Raw genomic sequence first — 18,147 nt, forward strand, 5'->3', positions numbered from 1 at the left:
ATCTTATCCAAAGAATATCTGCCCATGGTGGCCCTACTAAATGTTTACCCCTTGACTAATTATAAAGAAGGCAACAAAATCATGTAAAGTAGACACTGTGCTGAAGAAGTTTGTAATATATTAATATATAAATATTGTATTATATAATATAATCAATATATAATATTAATATATTAATATATTTCCAAAATATTTGTATGGGATTTTAGCTACTACAAATTCCAAGTCCAGACCTTTTTACTCGGATTCTTAGTCATTGCCAAACATCACAGAATAATTATCTTTTCACTGCCACATTTACCGCCATTTTTGATATTTAGGACCAAAAGTCCAGGATTTCTCTGTCTTGCTTGTACCATCTCCTTATTGGCTCTTTAAGTACTTCAAATAGTTAAAGAGAAGAGCTTCATAGGCCACAGCATGCTGTGCCAGCTTCTTATTACTCCTCCGAGGCTGTAGCAATCCTAGCCCGTCTTCCCAACCTCAAGACACATGCACAAAGATTGTCACCTTCTCTGACTAACCCTAGATTACTTTCTGTATAGCACGGATGTGTATTTTTCCCTCAAGGAACCATATTCAAAATTGAATGCAGAAATAGGAAACTCACCATGTGCCAGCCATGAATCTCAGACTTTATGAACATTATTTCATTTAATCTTTACAAAGCACTGGGAGATAAGCACTGTTATTATCTCTACTTAACTAGTGAAGAAATTAAGCCTCAGAGAAGGGAACTGGTTTGCCAGTTTTATAATAGTAATCAGTATATCTGGACTTTGAACCCAACGGTCTGACTCAAGAGCCCCCATATTTAATTACTGCACTAGAATTTTGATGCTCTAGACGCTGACATTTCCTAGTTCTGTGTCCTCCAGAAAGTCACTGATCATTTCTAAGCCTCAGTTCCTCTTCTGTAAAAAGGGGAATTTCTGCTTCACAAGGTCATTGTCAGGATCAAGTCAGGGAATGAAAGTGAAAGCTATATATAAACCATGGAATGTTGTAGAAGCATCCAGGATTACTTTTATTATTTCCTGATTTTTTATTGCTTATTACCTTTACTGCTTTGTCTTTTCTGAAAGCCCCTTACATTTTGGCACAATTCTCCCTGGCTCACCAGAACTCAGGCAGTAACAGTAAAACTTCTATTATTTCATAATTGTTGAGCACTTACACTATGCACCTATGCACTGTGTTAAAAACTCTATGTCATTGTATGAATTAATTCTAAGAAAAATCATCATATATACTTACTCTTACCCTGATTTTAAAATGAGACTGAGACTCAGAGAGGTTAAGTAGCCCAAGGACAGCCAGCTGTGAAGAGGTGCAGCTGAGATTTGAACTCACGTGCATCTGATTAAAACACTAGCGCTTTCAATTGCTTCTTGATTGTTCTTAAACTTTAACATACATAAGAATCATCTAAACAGTTAGATTAAAAACTCCTCTGCTCCAGCCTGTGGATGGATTCACTGAGTTTGGTGGGGAGATCTTAGAATGTAATTTATTTTGTAATTAATAGACTTTTAGAGCACTTTTTGGTTTTTTTTAAACAAATTTATTAAAGTATAAATGACATACAATAAACCGCACATAAAGTGTACAATTTAATAAGATTTGACATACAGATACATTCAAGTAACTACAGCACAGTTAAGATAATGAACACATCTTCCACTCACTGAAATTTCATTGATCCCTTTTGTAATCCTTTCCTTTTGACTTTTTGGTTTTCAAAAGAAAAAATGAGCATACAGAGTTCCCATGTACCCTCTCTCCAGTAACCCCTCCCCGAGTTTTCCCTGTTGTTAACATCTGGTATTAGTGTGGTACATTTTTACAATTGAGCCAATGATACATTATTTTTAACTAAAGTCCATAGTTTAGATAGAAGGCCTAATCTTAGAGGAAGAGGTGGCCTTAGAGGAAGAGGAAAAAAAAAGAAAATCACTCAGAAGAAAGGCCATGTGAGGACACAGCAGCCGTCTGCAAGCCAGGAAGAGAGCCCTCAGTGTAAATAGAACTCTACTGACACCTTGACCTTGGACTTCCAGCCTGCAGAACTGTGGGAAGGTAAACTTCTGTTGTTTAAACCACACAGCCTGTAGTATTTTGTTGTGGTAGCCCGAGCAGACTAATACATACCCTAAGATCATACTTTGAGATATCACTACTCTACACTAGAGGCAAGAAAGTGTGGTCTGAAATCCACCAATATCTACATCACCTGTGAGTTTGTCAGGCATTCAGAATCTGGGGCCCTGCCTCAGACCTCCTTAATCACTATCATCATTTTAACAACATCCTCAGGTGGTTCCAGGTAAGCACATTAAAATGTGAGAAGGCTGGGAGTGGTAGCTCATGCCTGTAATCCCAGCACTTTGGGAGGCTGAGGCAGGAGGGCTGATTGAGCTCAGGAGTTTGAGACCGGTCTGGTCAACATAGTAAACCCCATCTCTACAAATAATTCAAAAAAATTGGCCAGGCATAGTGGCTCACACCTGTGGGTCGTGGCACCCAGCTACTCAAGAGGCTGAGAGAGGAGGATCGCCTGAGCCCAGGAGGTCGAGGCTGCAGTGAGCTATGATGGCACCACTGCACTCCAGCCTGGGTAACGGATTGAAAAACCCTACCTTAAAAAAAAAAAGAAAAAAGAAAAAAAAAAGTGAGAAGTCCTGCTCGACAGCACACTGGGCACAGCTTTGTGTTTGTTTACTTATATACCTTAGGCTCCCTTGGAGCCATGCAGAGCTCACTGAGCAGAGGAAGAAGCTAGTGTTACAATCAGCTCACTGCACTTTACCCTAATGAGACAATCCAGCTTCATTTTTATGTCAGCCCTACTCACATGAATAGAATCACTTATTATCTCATTAGGTTTCAAGCAGCAAATATCCCTAACCTTGATCATCGGACTACACTTGCAAATTTATTTCTGATTCTTAATCTCTTATATTATAATAATCAGGTAAAATAATCTTCTTTGAGATCCTAACATTAAAGGAAATATTAATATGCCATAATGAAACAAAAATGAGGTAAACATTTTAGAGCTGCCAAGTTAATTCCAACCTTCCTGTGGGATTTTTATATTCAATTCCTAAACTGATCTTTACAACTCTGAAAAGTTGACAGCTCAAATTTTATAACCCCAATTTTGCAGAAGAAGAAACTGAAACCCATGGAGAGTAAGAGACTTATTTTCACAAGGCACGTGGGATGCACCCAGGTCACAAACCTTCATCGTCTGACATCTTTCAGCACTTGCTTCTATAAGGTTTGCCAAGTTTATAAAAGCTTGAATACTGCCAAATGAAGTGTAAGTCTCTAAGCATCAAAAGTTAGGTTTGCCTTGCAACTTTGTCTTGCAGGATAAGCCCATATTACAGATGTAAAGTTATTATTTCACTTCATTGCAATGACCCTTGACTTGTGGACTTCAGGAAATCCACTGGCTACATTCTGTACGTAGCAGGAGAGGTGATTAGAGGATTCGCTTCAGAATGGAGATTTAGTTTAACCAGATAGTTCTGCATAAACTTAAATATCATTAATGAGGTTAATGCTGAAAAGGTTTTACCTAAATTCCATATCTCTAGGTTCTATACTTGAATATGTTATAATTGGTAGATAGGTTCATTAAATTCCAAATCACTTTATGCCTTTTATCCTTGTATTTTCTTTAATTGCTCATTTTCCTGCATGAAGTCTAAAAATCAGTCCTTGAAAAGTAAGAATTTACTGGTTTGTCTGCTAACAGTTTGAATAAAACTGTTCAAAAGAGATGTTGTTATGACTAAATGAATCCATTTCTAGAATATTCTTTTTTGTTGTTGTTTTTTGAGACAGAGATTTGCTCTTGTTGCCCAGGCTGGAGTGCAATGGTGTGATCTCTGCTCACTGCAATCTCCACCTCCCAGGTTCAAGCCATTCTCCTGCCTCAGCCTCCCAAGTAGCTGGGATTACAGGTGCCCGCTACCACACCTGGGTAATTTTTTGTGTTTTTAGTAGAGACAGGGTTTCTCCATCTTGGCCAGGCTGGTCTTGAACTCCTGACCTCAGGTGATCCACCCACCTCGGCCTTCCAAAGTGCTGGGACTATAGGAGTGAGCCACTGCACCGGGCCTAGAATATTCTTTTCAACCAAAAGTTGGACATAGCTGAAAACTATTCTAAATGACTATTTTCTTCCAATATCAAATTCAAAGACATCAAGTCTTTGGAAAAGAAAAAAGAAATAGGAGAAATACGTATTTCTGATGTGTGTGTGGCTCAAAGCACTATATTATATTGTTGATAAGGAAGTTAATTATCTTGTTATATTTAAGATTTATTCATTATATTGGTACTTTGGGGAATTAATGTTTGTTTTGTTTTAAAATTCATTAGTAAAATTAAAATTCTTTATACAAATTAGAGGTATTATAGGAAGACTGAGAACCTATTTCTTCAGAGTAAGGTAAAAAAGCAAACAAAAATGCCACAGTCTGGGCCTAGAAAATTCAAAACTCAGTATAACAGTCTGTCAGACTTGAATAGTGAAAGTGCCACATATACACATCAAAATAGATGAAGAACTTGACACTCAAATTCAGGTGTTAGTTAACAGCCCACCAACAAATGAAGAAAATAATGGAAAAGGAAGACAGACCCTCTAAGTCTCAATGTCATTAGATTTTTTAAAGTCCAGAGTCTTTTAGATAGGTGATGTGATAAAATGGTATCAAAGAGAGAAAACCCAACTATGTTAGAAGAGTGAATGCTTACAGAACAAGCACATTTGGGTTTTGGGAGAGTTAGGGAACATTCAATGAAAGATACACCCCTAATCATGGAAGCAGACTCAGTTTTAAGGACACAATCACAATCAATTCGCTGCACTTTACTCTAGTGAGACAACCTTGTTTCACTTTTGTGTCAGTTCTACTCACATGGATAGAACTGTTTATTGTCTCATAGGTTTCAAGTTGTCAATAAGAACTCAGGGATGGGGGTGGTGAGGGGAGTGGGTGTAAAGAAATAAGATCATAGACTACTGGATAACAAGGTCATCTGATATGAGAAGCCATTTATATTTTATTTCCTTTGTTGGTTTTTGACAACAACCTAAGAATCTTGAATCATTCATACCACATGTCAAGAAGCCAGGCACTGTGTAGGGAAGATGTTAACAGGGGAAAAGAAAGAGTCCGTTCCTTCAAGGAGCCAGCATTCTAGTGGTAGATTTGCACAAGGAAATAAGCAACTTTAGTAAGAAAAATGAATGCTTATATAGCACTCTCTATGTATTTTGTATGTGTTAACTTATCCAATATTCATGATCCATGAGTCATATGTTAGTTTTTGCTATATAAGAAACCTCCCCCAAACATAATGGCTTAACATAATTATTGGTTTAGCTCCCAATTCTGTGGTCTGCCAGTGTAGGCTGTGCTCATCTGGGCTCACTCATGCATCTGTGGCCAGCTGGCAGAGATATGGTCATCTTCCATGTCATGCAAGTGGTAGGAGTAATGGGTACAACTGGACCATGTCTCTGTCACCATCCAGATGACTAGCCTGTACTTCTTCATTTGATGGTAGCTGCAGAGTTCCCAAGAGCAGCAAGAGGGAGTAGGTGCCATTGTGCAGCATTTTCCAAGCCTCTGCCTGGGACACATTTGTTACTGTCCCATTGGCCAAAGCAAGTGACAAGGCCAGCCCAGATTCAAGGGAGGAAGAAAGAGTTTAACTTTGATGGAGGAAATTACAATGGCATATTGGAAAGGGATATGCTATAGTTTGAGTGTTTGCATACCCCCAAATTCATATGTTGAAATCCCAACCCCTAAGGTAATGGTGTTTGAAGGGGGTCTTTTGTGAGTTTACGTGGTAATAAGGGCTCTGCCTTCATAAATGGGATTAATGCCCTTATAAAAAAAGACCAGAGGACTAGCTCATTCCTTCTACCATGTAAGGACACAGCGAGAAGGAACCAACTATGAGCTAGAAATCTGATCTTCACCAGACACTGGATCTGCTGGCACCTTGATCTTGGACTTTTCAATCTCCAGAACTGTGAGAATTAAATTTCTGTTATTTCTGACCTACTCAGTGTGTGGTATTTTGTTATAACAGCCTGAAAAATCTAAGGCAAGATAGATACAGAGAAGGGAAGAATTTGTGATCATTTTTTCTATCTACTCCAGGAACTATTAATATCGCCATGAGGCACAGAGAGGTTAAAGAACTTAAAGCTTAAGTTAAAGCTTATTGAGCTACAAAGTGACAAAGCCAAGATTCAAACAAGGCAGTCTTGCTTCATCACCAAGAAGCTACCCACTATACTATATTGCAAATGCCACAAAGGGCTGATTCCTGTGCTGTGGGAACACATAAGAAAAGCCTTCAATTCAGTCTTGGGTATTAGGGAAGCTTTCATAGATGAACCTAATGTCAATTCCAAATCCTAATGGACAAGCATGTATCAACCACTTGAGAAGGAAGGAAGAAGAGGAACATTGTCTTAAAACAGACCACATATGCAAAGTAACAGAGATTGAGAAAGTTTATGGTGCAGAGAGCTGCAAGTAGTTCCCTGGGCTGGAGAGCAAGTTCTGTGGCAGGAGAGGTGAGCTGTGGCCAGACTGTGGCAGTCTTAAAACCAAGCTTTGGACTTAAGTTTTAATCAGAGACATCAGCAGACCACTGAAAAATTTCAGTCCAAGGAATAATAGCTTTAGATTGTGGCTTTAGGTTCATCACTCTGGCAGTCATGAAAAGAATGGAATCAGGCAACATGGCAAACAGGTGGAGTAATTTCCAAGGGTCATCCAGTGACTAAACAATAAAGTCTGATGGCCTCAACTAAGGTAGAGGCAATGGAGATTTTAAAAAAGACACACTAGAAAGATAATTAGAAGGCAAGACTTGATGACTGGTAAATGTGATGAAGGAGTCAGAATGATGATGCCCGAGTTCTGGCTGAGATGCTGCTTGGATGATGGTACCTTTCCTGAACCGTGGAGGTCACAAAGGCATTTCAGAGAAAGAGATGACATCTTCTCATTTGCATATGAAAATGAATTATTCAATTATGAGATGGGAATTACCCTGGAGTTCCAGAGAGAGACTGGGTTGAAGAAATAGATCCAAATGTCATCAGTTGATATGGTTTGAATTTGTGTCCTCACCCAAATCTCAGGTAAAATTGGAGGAGGGGCCTTGTGGGAGGTGATTGGATCATGGGGCCAGAATCCCCCTTGCTATTCTCATGATAGTGAGTGAGTTCTCACAAGATCTGATGGTTTAAAAGTGTATCGCACTTCCTGTTTCACTCTCTCTCTCTCCTGCCAGCATGTGAAGAAGGCGCTTGTTTCCCCTTCACCTTTCCGCCACGATTGTAAGTTTCCTAAGGCTTCCCAGCCATGCTTCCTATACAGCCTGTGGAATTGTGAGTCAATTAAACCTCTTTTCTTCATATATTAGCCAATCTCAGGTAGTCCTTTATAGCAGTGTGAGAACGGACTAATACACCAGTATACAGAAAAGAGTGGCCATGGAAAGTGTATGTCCATAATACATTGCATTTAATAGGCATTTTTCTGTACCTTGAACAATTTCAAAACACTTTACACTATTTAACTAGTTTAATTTTCACAACAAGTCTATGAGGTAATACTGTTACTATACTCATTTTACAGATGAGAAAATTAAGGCACACAGTTATTAAGGCGCACAGTGGTAGAGCCAGCATTCAAACCTGGGTAATCTGGCTCTAGACCTTATGCTGCTAATCATGAAGTTATACCGCTCCTCTGCACAGAATGAGGAAGGATTCTACTGCAGAATACTGCACAATACAAATACTAACCTTGGCTTACCATGGTGAACGAGGTACAAAAATCCAGCCTTCAAAAAATGTCAGTTGGTAAGAAATGTAGGGTTGTATCATTGTGAGGTGGCTAGGAAAAAATACACACTCATTCATTATGTGTAATCACAAAAAAACACAAAATTGTGAAAATTACATTACATTAACAGATAACACACTAAACTGAAAAAGTCCCAAATAACCCCAAGGCAGAGGGCAGAATCCCTTTTTAATTCCATCCCACTAAACCTATTGCTCCTCCATAGAAAATAGTTATGTTAGTCTGCCCCACTGAAGAACTGGGATGGGGCACAGGATTGGAGCCAATTTTTAAATGAATTTTATCAGAATTCTGGCTATCCCTGTGCCATGAAATCAAGCAAAAAGAATTTTCCAAGGAGGCAGAGGCTTAGTTACAAGAGGTAACAAGATGTCAAGGACACCAAAACCTGAAATAACTTATTGATAGTATTTAGGAATAAGGAGATCAGGCCGGGCACAGTGGCTCACGCCTGTAATCCCAGCACTTTGGGAGGCCAAGGCGGGCGGATCACGAGGTCAGGAGATTGAGACCATCCTGGCTAACACGGTGAAACCCCATCTCTACTAAAAATACAAAAAATAAGCCGGGTGCGGTGGCAGGTGCCTGTAGTCCCAGCTACTCGGGAGGCTGAGGCAGGAGAATGGGGTGAACCCGGGAGGCAGAGCTTGCGGTGAGCTGAGATCGCGCCACTGTGCTCCAGCCTGGGCAACAGAGCAAGACTCCATTTCGAAAAAAAAAATTTTTTTAAAGATAGGAGATCATTAGTCACCTTCCTACAAAGATTAGCAAGAAATTCCTTGTTCATATATTTAAGATTGCGCTCTGAAAGTTAACATTGTTTTCTTTTCCAGGCTATCATTGTGTATAATTGGTATTTCCAGATAATAGTAAGAGCTACCGTTTTTTGAGCACCTATCACATGCCAAGTTCTGTAATTGGCACTTCTTATTATGTCTGACAACTACCTACAATGTAGCAGATTTCTTTTCCATTTGACAAGTGAAGATACCCAGGCTCAGAGCAGTTATCTGAGATCACAAGTCTGATCATTGACAAAACTAACATGCTGCTTCAAAACTCAGCAGGTTCACAGGCTTTATTTTTGTTTTGTTTTGTTTTGTTTATTCACTACACTCTGCAGTCCCCCTAGTGTTCCTATGACAAAAGAAGGAATGTCATCAATCGTATCTGCTGATTCAAGGATCTCATTTTAATCAGTTTTTCCAATGTGGGCTGCCTTCACAATTTTGGCTGGTGTTTCTAAAGCATAGACATTCAAGCATTCTTTGGCTTTGCTTGTGGAGATGTTTGAATAAGTAATAAAAAGGTCAAAAGCTGAAGACAGGATAAGGAGGAAGGAAGGATACTGATGTCTTATTCATTTCGTTGGAGAAGGCGGGGGCTGGAAAAGGGAGGACAGTGCTTCTTGCCAGTCGCTTTCCTAGTGAGGCACAGTTACTGAAACCAGCATTTTATGATGGGGCCAATTCAACTGTCCAAATCCAGTCTCCCATCTAAAACTACTTGGAGGGGAAGTTCATTTACACAGCTAAATCAGGGACTGAGAAGACCTTCCAGAGAGGAGTTCTGAAGTGGATGTCCGCAAATGGAGTCTGGAGCTTTTGCTAACTACGAGATCCCTTTTATCTGACCTCAGTACCTTTTTATCCAGTTCCTGTGCTTACCAGCTAAGGCATTTTGATGGCACTTGAACAGTGGAAGGTCTATAGTGAACAGGAGATAACCCCCAATACGGAGCATTCCTTCTTGCATAATGGAGCTTTTTATGCTGTGTAGACATTGCAAAGCCATGTTTGAAAAGAAATAATAGTCTTATTGCTCGTATCGAGGGATGAGATTAAAAACTAGTATTTGCTGAACACTTAAGTGGCAGGCACTTTTACAATATATATATTACATGTATTATGTATTACCTCATTGAATACTTATTTGAGGTAAATGCTACCAAATTCTCATTTTCCAGAAGGAAGGACTGAGGCAAGGAAAGTGGAAGTATCTTACCAATGCAGCTAGCTCCACTGAGCAGGTGATTATCCAGAAGTGCCAAATAAGTGGATTCAGTTGAATAAAAAAAAGTTCAAAAATATATCAAGGTAAGAATAACCAGTGTGTGGAAGCAGAACATTGATGGGGCCCAAAAGCAAACCAGTACGAGTAGTGGAGAAAGCTAGGCCAGCAGGGAATCCGCACTGGCTCTAAAGTGAGAAGAGTTGGGTTTTTATGTTGCCAGTCATATTGGTATAACTTTGAACTGATGTTTAACTTCTTTTACCATTAGTTTTCTCATCTGTAATGTGGGAGTAGCAAGGCATCTCTGGGGTGAAATGAGAAGTGTGATGGTATGTGAAAAAGTGCTTAGTAATTTGGACATCATATATTAGATCTTAGAACAATTCAGCATGATCCATCTGTCCAATGAATTAAAGTTGATGATTATTCTATCATCAAAAGAGTAATGATAATGAGACAATTTGTGAAGCTAGGTGGGCATGAGAACATAATTTTTTTAATTAATGGAAATTTAGCTAATGGCACATCATCATGGATCAATAACTAAGCAGATGGTAAAAGTAAAGCAATCATTATTGTTTTTGGTAACCAACCCAAATGCAATAGTTTTAGAATATTAGAAAGGAGTGCAAACCATGTTTGTGAGCAAAGGTCATTTTCTGATAATGAATAGTAGTGCACAAAAATATGCTGGAGATGAAAAGCATGATGTCAGCATCCTAACAAGTAAATGTGTTAAATGAATGCAAAATTCCTGATTCCCCAGTCTAAAGTAGACAGAGGCACCCTCCCTTTCACTCCATTTTTTTCTCCATCACAGTGTTTTCTTCCTTTATTATCCATGATTTATCACAAATTAATTATAAATATTTATCTTTTGTGTATCATATTATTTAGTGGTCATCTCCCAGTATAGACATACAAACAGACACACACACCCACTCCTGTAGTCTCTGGGAGGACTGAAATCGCATTTGGTTTATTGACAAATGAATATCTAATACCAGTGCCTAAAACAAAATATCCACTCAATAAAAGTCTGAGTAAAAGAATGAATGAGTCTTCTCTTTTCTGGGTTATTTCTGCTACACCTCAAGGCACCATGCATAGACAAGGACACAGTGAACATACAATACTTTGTAAGCTTTACAGAGAACGTTATTGAGACTGATGGGCATACTGATTGTAGAGGGATGATGGTGGGTGGGGAGGGTGTTGCGGAGAGCTGACCTCCTGGAACTATTCAGGGAATGTAAAGAAGCATTAACAGAGATGCCCAGTCCCCAGTAACTCAGCTGTGGCATGCTTAGTTCAACCTGCAAGTGCAGGTGCCTCTCCCCAGCACAGCAATATGTGTCCAGGTTTGTTTTTATCGTACTGTTGTCTTGGAGGCATTGCAGACTGTCCTCTCTAAAGAGCCATTGATGGTATTCTCTCTCCTAAAGTTACTATCTGCTTTGCTGGCAAAGATAAATGCAGATAATTAAAGTTCCCATTTACAGGAAGCCCAGAGGAATGAATAACAAGGACCTGGGTGAAGTTCAGGTGAGAACAATGATGCAATCCAGTCTTGAACTCATGAGCAGTGTCCCTAACACCTGACCTCCTGGCTCACCTGAGATATGCTGGTAGGGAACAGTACCTTCTGACCACTTTCCTGGCCCCTCATAATCTCAATGCTTCCTCTAAAATCTCTTCCTCCCAGGTCCCTACCCAGGGTATATCTTATATTTTTCCTCTTACTATCTTCTTGTCTCTAAGATTAAAATTTGGTGAATAATCAGGAAGGTTCTGATCACACATGGCCTAAATTAGTATCAGCAGGAGGAAAATCAGAACCCTGTCCCTCAAGAGAGGAAGAGATTTTCGTCTCCTGAAATACAACTATGCTAACAGCATTCTTCGAAATTGGATCCTAATGAAAATGTCTGCAATATCTACTGGGAAATTCCATGTTCTCATCCTCATCTCATTAAGCCAAATGACTCTTTATGATCCACCAAAGAAATGCTGCCAATTCTAAATGCTTCTCATGTTTCTATCCACCACTCAGAGGAGGGAATAATTACTAGAACTGTCACCGAAAGGTATAAAAAGACTAGATATCCTCAGAGTTGAAGGTAAATAACGGTAGGTTTGTCTCAGAAATACTTGGAGAAACAGAAAAAGAGAACAACTAACACCAGACTATGATTTACCAAACATAAGAAAACCTTATACAGACAGAGCTTCATGATGTAGAAAAAAAATTAACTTCCTTTTTGCCTGGCATCTTGTATGAATACATTCAAAAGGCTCTTATGGCTTGTCAAGTGCTAACTCCAGGTCCAGACTCCTGGGTCCCATTAGACACAATCATGTGCATTATCTAACACCTTTCTTTGGGGACCAGAGCTGAAGCTTTGTTTTCTGGGGCTCAAGCTTGCCTCATCCTTGTTTTTCTCCTTTATTAACCAGTTCTGCGCTGGGATTCAGCATGCCTTGGGCATAAATTCATCTGAGTTACAACAACCAGTTTTAAAGCCTAAGGAAATATCATTTAAAAAAATAGGACAAAAGAAGTTATCAGTCTGGACGACAAAACTTTGACAGGTCAGAACCTAGTTGGAACTTCAAAACAGCCTTTTGTTTTGAAGTTCCAACTAGGTTGGAACAACTAGGTTATTTCATTTTTGGGAAGCCTTTGTAATTTTTTTCATGACTCATTAAAAATAAGTCAATCTCATTGTTTTATATACACATGAGAAAATATATATGTGTATATACATGTATACACATAAAGCATTGAGAAATTGCCTTCATTAACATTTGCTAGGATATGTCTAATATATTTACTTTTAATTTCACTCACAATACTGTTTTCCTTCCCAGAAGAATATTTATTTGTAATTAGGAAATTATAATAAGAAATTTTATAGTTCAGCAAATAAGATTGTAAAGGCAAAGAAAATCAAATAGGAATGAAGAGTTTAGACATTAGCCCTGGAGGGCTGTCTCTGGCCTTGTGTCACTTCACATTCACTTAATATGTGCTTTCTTTGGCTTGTTGATAAGAACACAAGTAAACACTGCTATAGAAATTATATTCCTCCTTTCCTCACACATGATTGTCATTTAACACTGAAGAGCAAGAAAATAGACCCCGTTTAGAACATCACTTCAGACAAAAAAAAACAACTGAGGCAGCTGAATGTACTCCCTCCTGCCACATGATGACTGGGACAACAGGATGAAAATAGTGCGACACAAATGGAAATGTCAAAGATTAACTTTACATCCTGACATTCCTATCTGAACAATCTTGAGCTAAATTCTCTGTCTTTATGTCAAGGAACACACACTCTCGAGGCATTTTGGTTAGCAGTCTCTCCACCCACCATCCAGATTCTCTTTTTCTGGGATATGTTTAGGTGTTGGAGAGAATCACATGGTTTGCTCCAGAAATCATTCTCAGCTACATCTAGTTATTTTAAATCACTTCCCAACAGCAGACACTGCAGAAAACTTTCAGTGTGTTAAGTCTTCACTGACCAGTTCCTCCTGCTCTTCACCTTTTCCCACCCTGAAGATAAAATATTACAAAGGCAGCTGAGCACTGGAGAGACCAGGGACATGAAGCAACACCATCTCCCACACTCCGCCAAGTGCATCATATCCAGCCTCTGAAAAGGGAAAGTCAAGAAGTCACAAATGACATCTTGAGGTCTTGGTGGGGAGGAGTTGTAATATTCAGAAGCTGCACAGAGCTTCTCAGTGATCCTGTAAAAGTTGTCTGTGGGTGGTGGTATTTGGGAATCCTTCCCACTGCAGTCTCCAGAGGCATGAGAGATGGGGCAGAAGTAACAGCCTTTCTCAGAGAACAGATGCCAATGAGTTTTACTCTCCCAGCTCCCCTGGCACTCCGTATAAATCGAGTCCTCAATAAATATTTGCCAAAAACCAAGGCTTTCAACAATCCAAATAGCTTATTCCTTTATCAGTTTACTCTTCATATGAAAATATAATTGATAAGCCCTATTTTTTTGCAAGGTCTTAGCATTGAGTTCAAATATCTACTTTTACAGACAAGGTACCAACATCACAAAGACTTAGAGCAACTTGACCAAGATGGCCCAGTTAGTTCCAGCTGCAGCCAAGACAATTTGGCGGCTGTTGGACCTTGACCCTCCTTGCCTTCTTCAAGCTCATACCTCCTGTGTCTCTTTTATTCCAGCTCACTGGTCTCCTTTCCAGCCTCACGATTTTCCACATGATTCCCTGTGCCAGGAATGTTCTCCTTTCCTCTTTTAAGTTGTTCTTTCCCATTCTTCAGGTTTTATTACAAATATCACTTCCTCAGAAAATTCCTGACTGCCTGGGCTAAAGTATATATCCTCTATGTTCTCATTTCTCTTTATCTTTCAGGGTATCTTATTTCTTTCATGGCCTTTACCACAAATTGCAAGTACATATTTTTTGGTGTGTATTCACTTGTTTAATAATTATCTCCTCCCCAACACACAGCTGTCATCTCCTAGAAGACAGCACTGCATTTTTTTTCAAATAGGTATGTAGTGCTAGGCTCAGTGTCTAGCACAAAATAGCTACTCAGTAAAGATTGGTTGAATAAAAAGTTGGATGATTTTTTTGTTTCTGGGGTTATCATTTCTGCGCAAAACAATGCACAGTTGTATCCCTTCAATAAAAAGATAACTGATGATGCATTTAGCTTGTCAGCTGATTTGTCTGGATCATTTTGGCATTATAAAAGGTGCAGGTTAGCCTGAAAATTTCATTTCTAAGTATTACCACTGATCATCAAAGGAATGAATTAACGATAAAGACATCCAAAAATCAAAATGCCATTGTACGACATCTGTCACCTTGGGGTGACACTTCCTCCAAAGAGGGTAAACAAGGAAGCAAAAGTATTGCGATAATGCAAATGAGCATTTGAATACACACTCCAGAAAACAGCAGTGGACAAAAGTTGGAATTAGCAAATATGACATTTACAGTTCAGATCACACCTCAAAAAGACATAATAATTTATTTATGATACATCAAATGAAACAACTTAAATTTTTTCACTCTCAGTAGTTTCTCCCCTTTTGTTTATTGTCATCTTATTCATTTATCAAGAAAGCCCTTCAAGAACTCTCTAGTGCCTTCAGGATGAAGCCCACCCTCCTGTGAAGGATGTGCCTGGCCTCCCATAATCTATCCCCTACCCTTTCCTTTGTAGTCACACTCTAACATGTTATCAACATTGAATGCTGTCAGTTAAGTTATACTGCTAGACTCCTTTATTACTGAGCATTTTTGAATTTCCACAATGTAGAGAGAAATGTTTTATGAGAAACCTCACAATAAAGTGATATGGGCTAAAGAATATTACTAGATATCCTTTAAAACTTACATCCCTACACCCAGATGATGTACGACTCCCAGACTTGAATGGGGAAATGTTCACACATATGGATGATGGAGCTCCACTCCAGAACTGCTGAAATTGTAGGGCTGGAAGCTACTGATTTCAAGCCTTTTCTCCAGAGGGGTAGGTGATAAGCTCGGGATCACTGATATTTCAAGAAAAAATACAGTTTAATTATTAGGTAGCTGCCATTGTATTTGGACAATAATCTGTGTCAGTTAAAGAATTAAAACAATATAGTCATTTGACTGTTGAACAGAGATATTCAGTTTGGGTAAAAATCCAATCTTTGAGATGAGGAGCAGAATGTAAAAATGAAATGCAATGAAAAGATTAATTTTGCCTTCAATGTGAAGAGTGAGCTACTGATGGTTAGATTTTCAACAAAGAAAAGTCAATGAATCTTAAATAAAAATCTATTGTCAGTTAGGCCCTTAGTGTGAGTCAGAGGGTACCTCAAGTTTAGCAGCAAGTTGACCACTAAAGAAACCAGATGAACTCAAGTTCAAACCTCAGCTCTGACTTGTAAGAGGCACATGACTTTAGGTAGCAAACTTAACCCCTATAACACTTTGTTTTCTCATCTGTTCAATAGACATAATTTCTGTCTTATAGCACTGTTGTAAAAATCAAGTGGTAAAAAATACATAGCATAGAACCTGGCTCATTTAAGAACTCCATTTTTCTTTAGGACCCAATGCTAAAATAGTCTCATAAAGAAGATGTACATATAAAACCAAAAATGAGCCAATTGCCAAGGCAATCCTTAGGAAAAAGAACAAAGCTGCAGGCATCCTGCTACCCAACTTCAAACTATATTACTCGGTTAGAGTAACCAAAACAGCATGGTACTGGTACAAAAACAAACACATAAACCAATGGAACAGAATAGAGAACCCAGAAATAAGACCACACACCTACAACTATCCGATTTTAACAAAGCTGACAAGAACAAGCAATGGGGAAAGGCTTTCCTATTCAGTAAATGGTGCTGGGATAACTGGCTAGCTATATGCAGAAGATTAAAACCAAACCCCTTCCTTATACTATATTCAAAAATTAACCCAAGATGGATTAATGACTCAGTGTAAAACCAAAAACATTGAACACTATCAGTTAAGTTATACTGCTAGACTCCTTTATTATTAAGCATTTTTGAATTTCCACAATGTAGAGAGAAATGTTTTATGAGGAACCTCACAATAAAGTGATATGGGCTAAAGAATATTACTAGATAAAAACGTTGGAAGACCTAGGCAATACCACCCTGGACATAGGAACAGGCAAAGATTTCATGATGAAGATGCCAAAAGCAATTGCAACAAAAGCAAAAAATTGACAAATGGGATCTAATTAAGCTAAAGAAATTCTGCACAGCAAAAGAAACTATCAACAGAGTAAACAGACAACCTATAGAATGGGAAAAAAATTTTGCAAACTATGAACCCGACAAAGGCCTAATATCCAACATCTGTAAGGAACTTCAACAAATTAACAAGAAAAAAAAAACTCCATTAAAACATAGGCAAAGAATGCAAATAGACACTTCTCAAAGGAAGACCTACATGCAGCCAACAAGAAAATGGAAAAATTCTCAATATCACTGATCATTAAAGAAATGCAAATCAAAACCACAATGAGATACCATCTCATACCAGTCAGAATGGCTATCATTAAAAAATCAAAAAATAACATGCTGGCAAGGTCTAGAGAAAAAGGAACACTTATACACTGTTGGTGGGAGTGTAAATTAGTTCAACCATTGTGGAATACAGTGTGGCCATTCCTCAAAGACCTAAAAACAGAAATACCATTCAACCCAGCAATCCCATTACTGGGTATATTCCCAAAGAAATATAAATTGTTCAATTATAAAAACACATGCACATCTATGTTCATTGCAGCACTCTTCACAGTAGCAAAGACATGTAACCAACCTAAATGCCCATCTATGATAGACTGGATAAAGAAAATCTGGTACGTATACACCATGGAACACTATGCAGCCATTAAAAGGAATGAGATCATGTCCTTTGCAGGGATATGGATGGAGCTGGAGGTCATAATCCTTAGCAAACTAATGCAGGAACAGAAAACTAAACACTACATGTTCTCTCTTATAAGTGGGAACTAAATGATGAGAACACGTGAACACATAGAGAGGAATAGCACACACTGGGGCCTATCAGCGGGTGGAGGATGGGAGGAGGGAGAGGATCAAGAAATATAACTAATGGGTACAAGGCTTAATACTTGGGTGACAAAATAATTTGTACAACAAACTCCCATGACACAAGTTTACCTGTGGAAGAAACCTGCACATGTACTGCTGAATTTAAACTAAAAGTTTAAAAAAATGTATGATAAGAAATTTAACTGGCTTAGAGAAAGTTCTTCCAGTTTGTCATGAGAATTTTTCTGACTTATTCTAAGGCATGCGTTTGTCGTAATGGAATGCCCCCATTATACCTCAAAATTTTTTTCTTTCATAACAACACAGGAAATCAAATTAATGTTCCTTGGGATATATATGTATATCTAATATATATATAATATTATAATATTAAATATATATAATATTTTAAGTGCATGAGAAGTATAAAACTTTTTTCTCTCTTTTCTGGTTGTTTGAGGTGACATCTGTGGCTTGCAGTGGACATTTTGTAACAAGCACCTATGATGCACACTGAACTCGTCACTGCCCCTGTGCAGGCCCTAATCCAAAGAAGCATTGTTTAGTTTCCTGAGTACTTGTGACCTAGAAAATGACATGTTTCTACAGAGGTAGAGAAAAGCTGGCAT

This window comes from Gorilla gorilla, chromosome 3 (assembly GCF_029281585.2).
Source record: "Gorilla gorilla gorilla isolate KB3781 chromosome 3, NHGRI_mGorGor1-v2.1_pri, whole genome shotgun sequence".
NCBI classification, from domain to species: domain Eukaryota; kingdom Metazoa; phylum Chordata; class Mammalia; order Primates; family Hominidae; genus Gorilla; species Gorilla gorilla.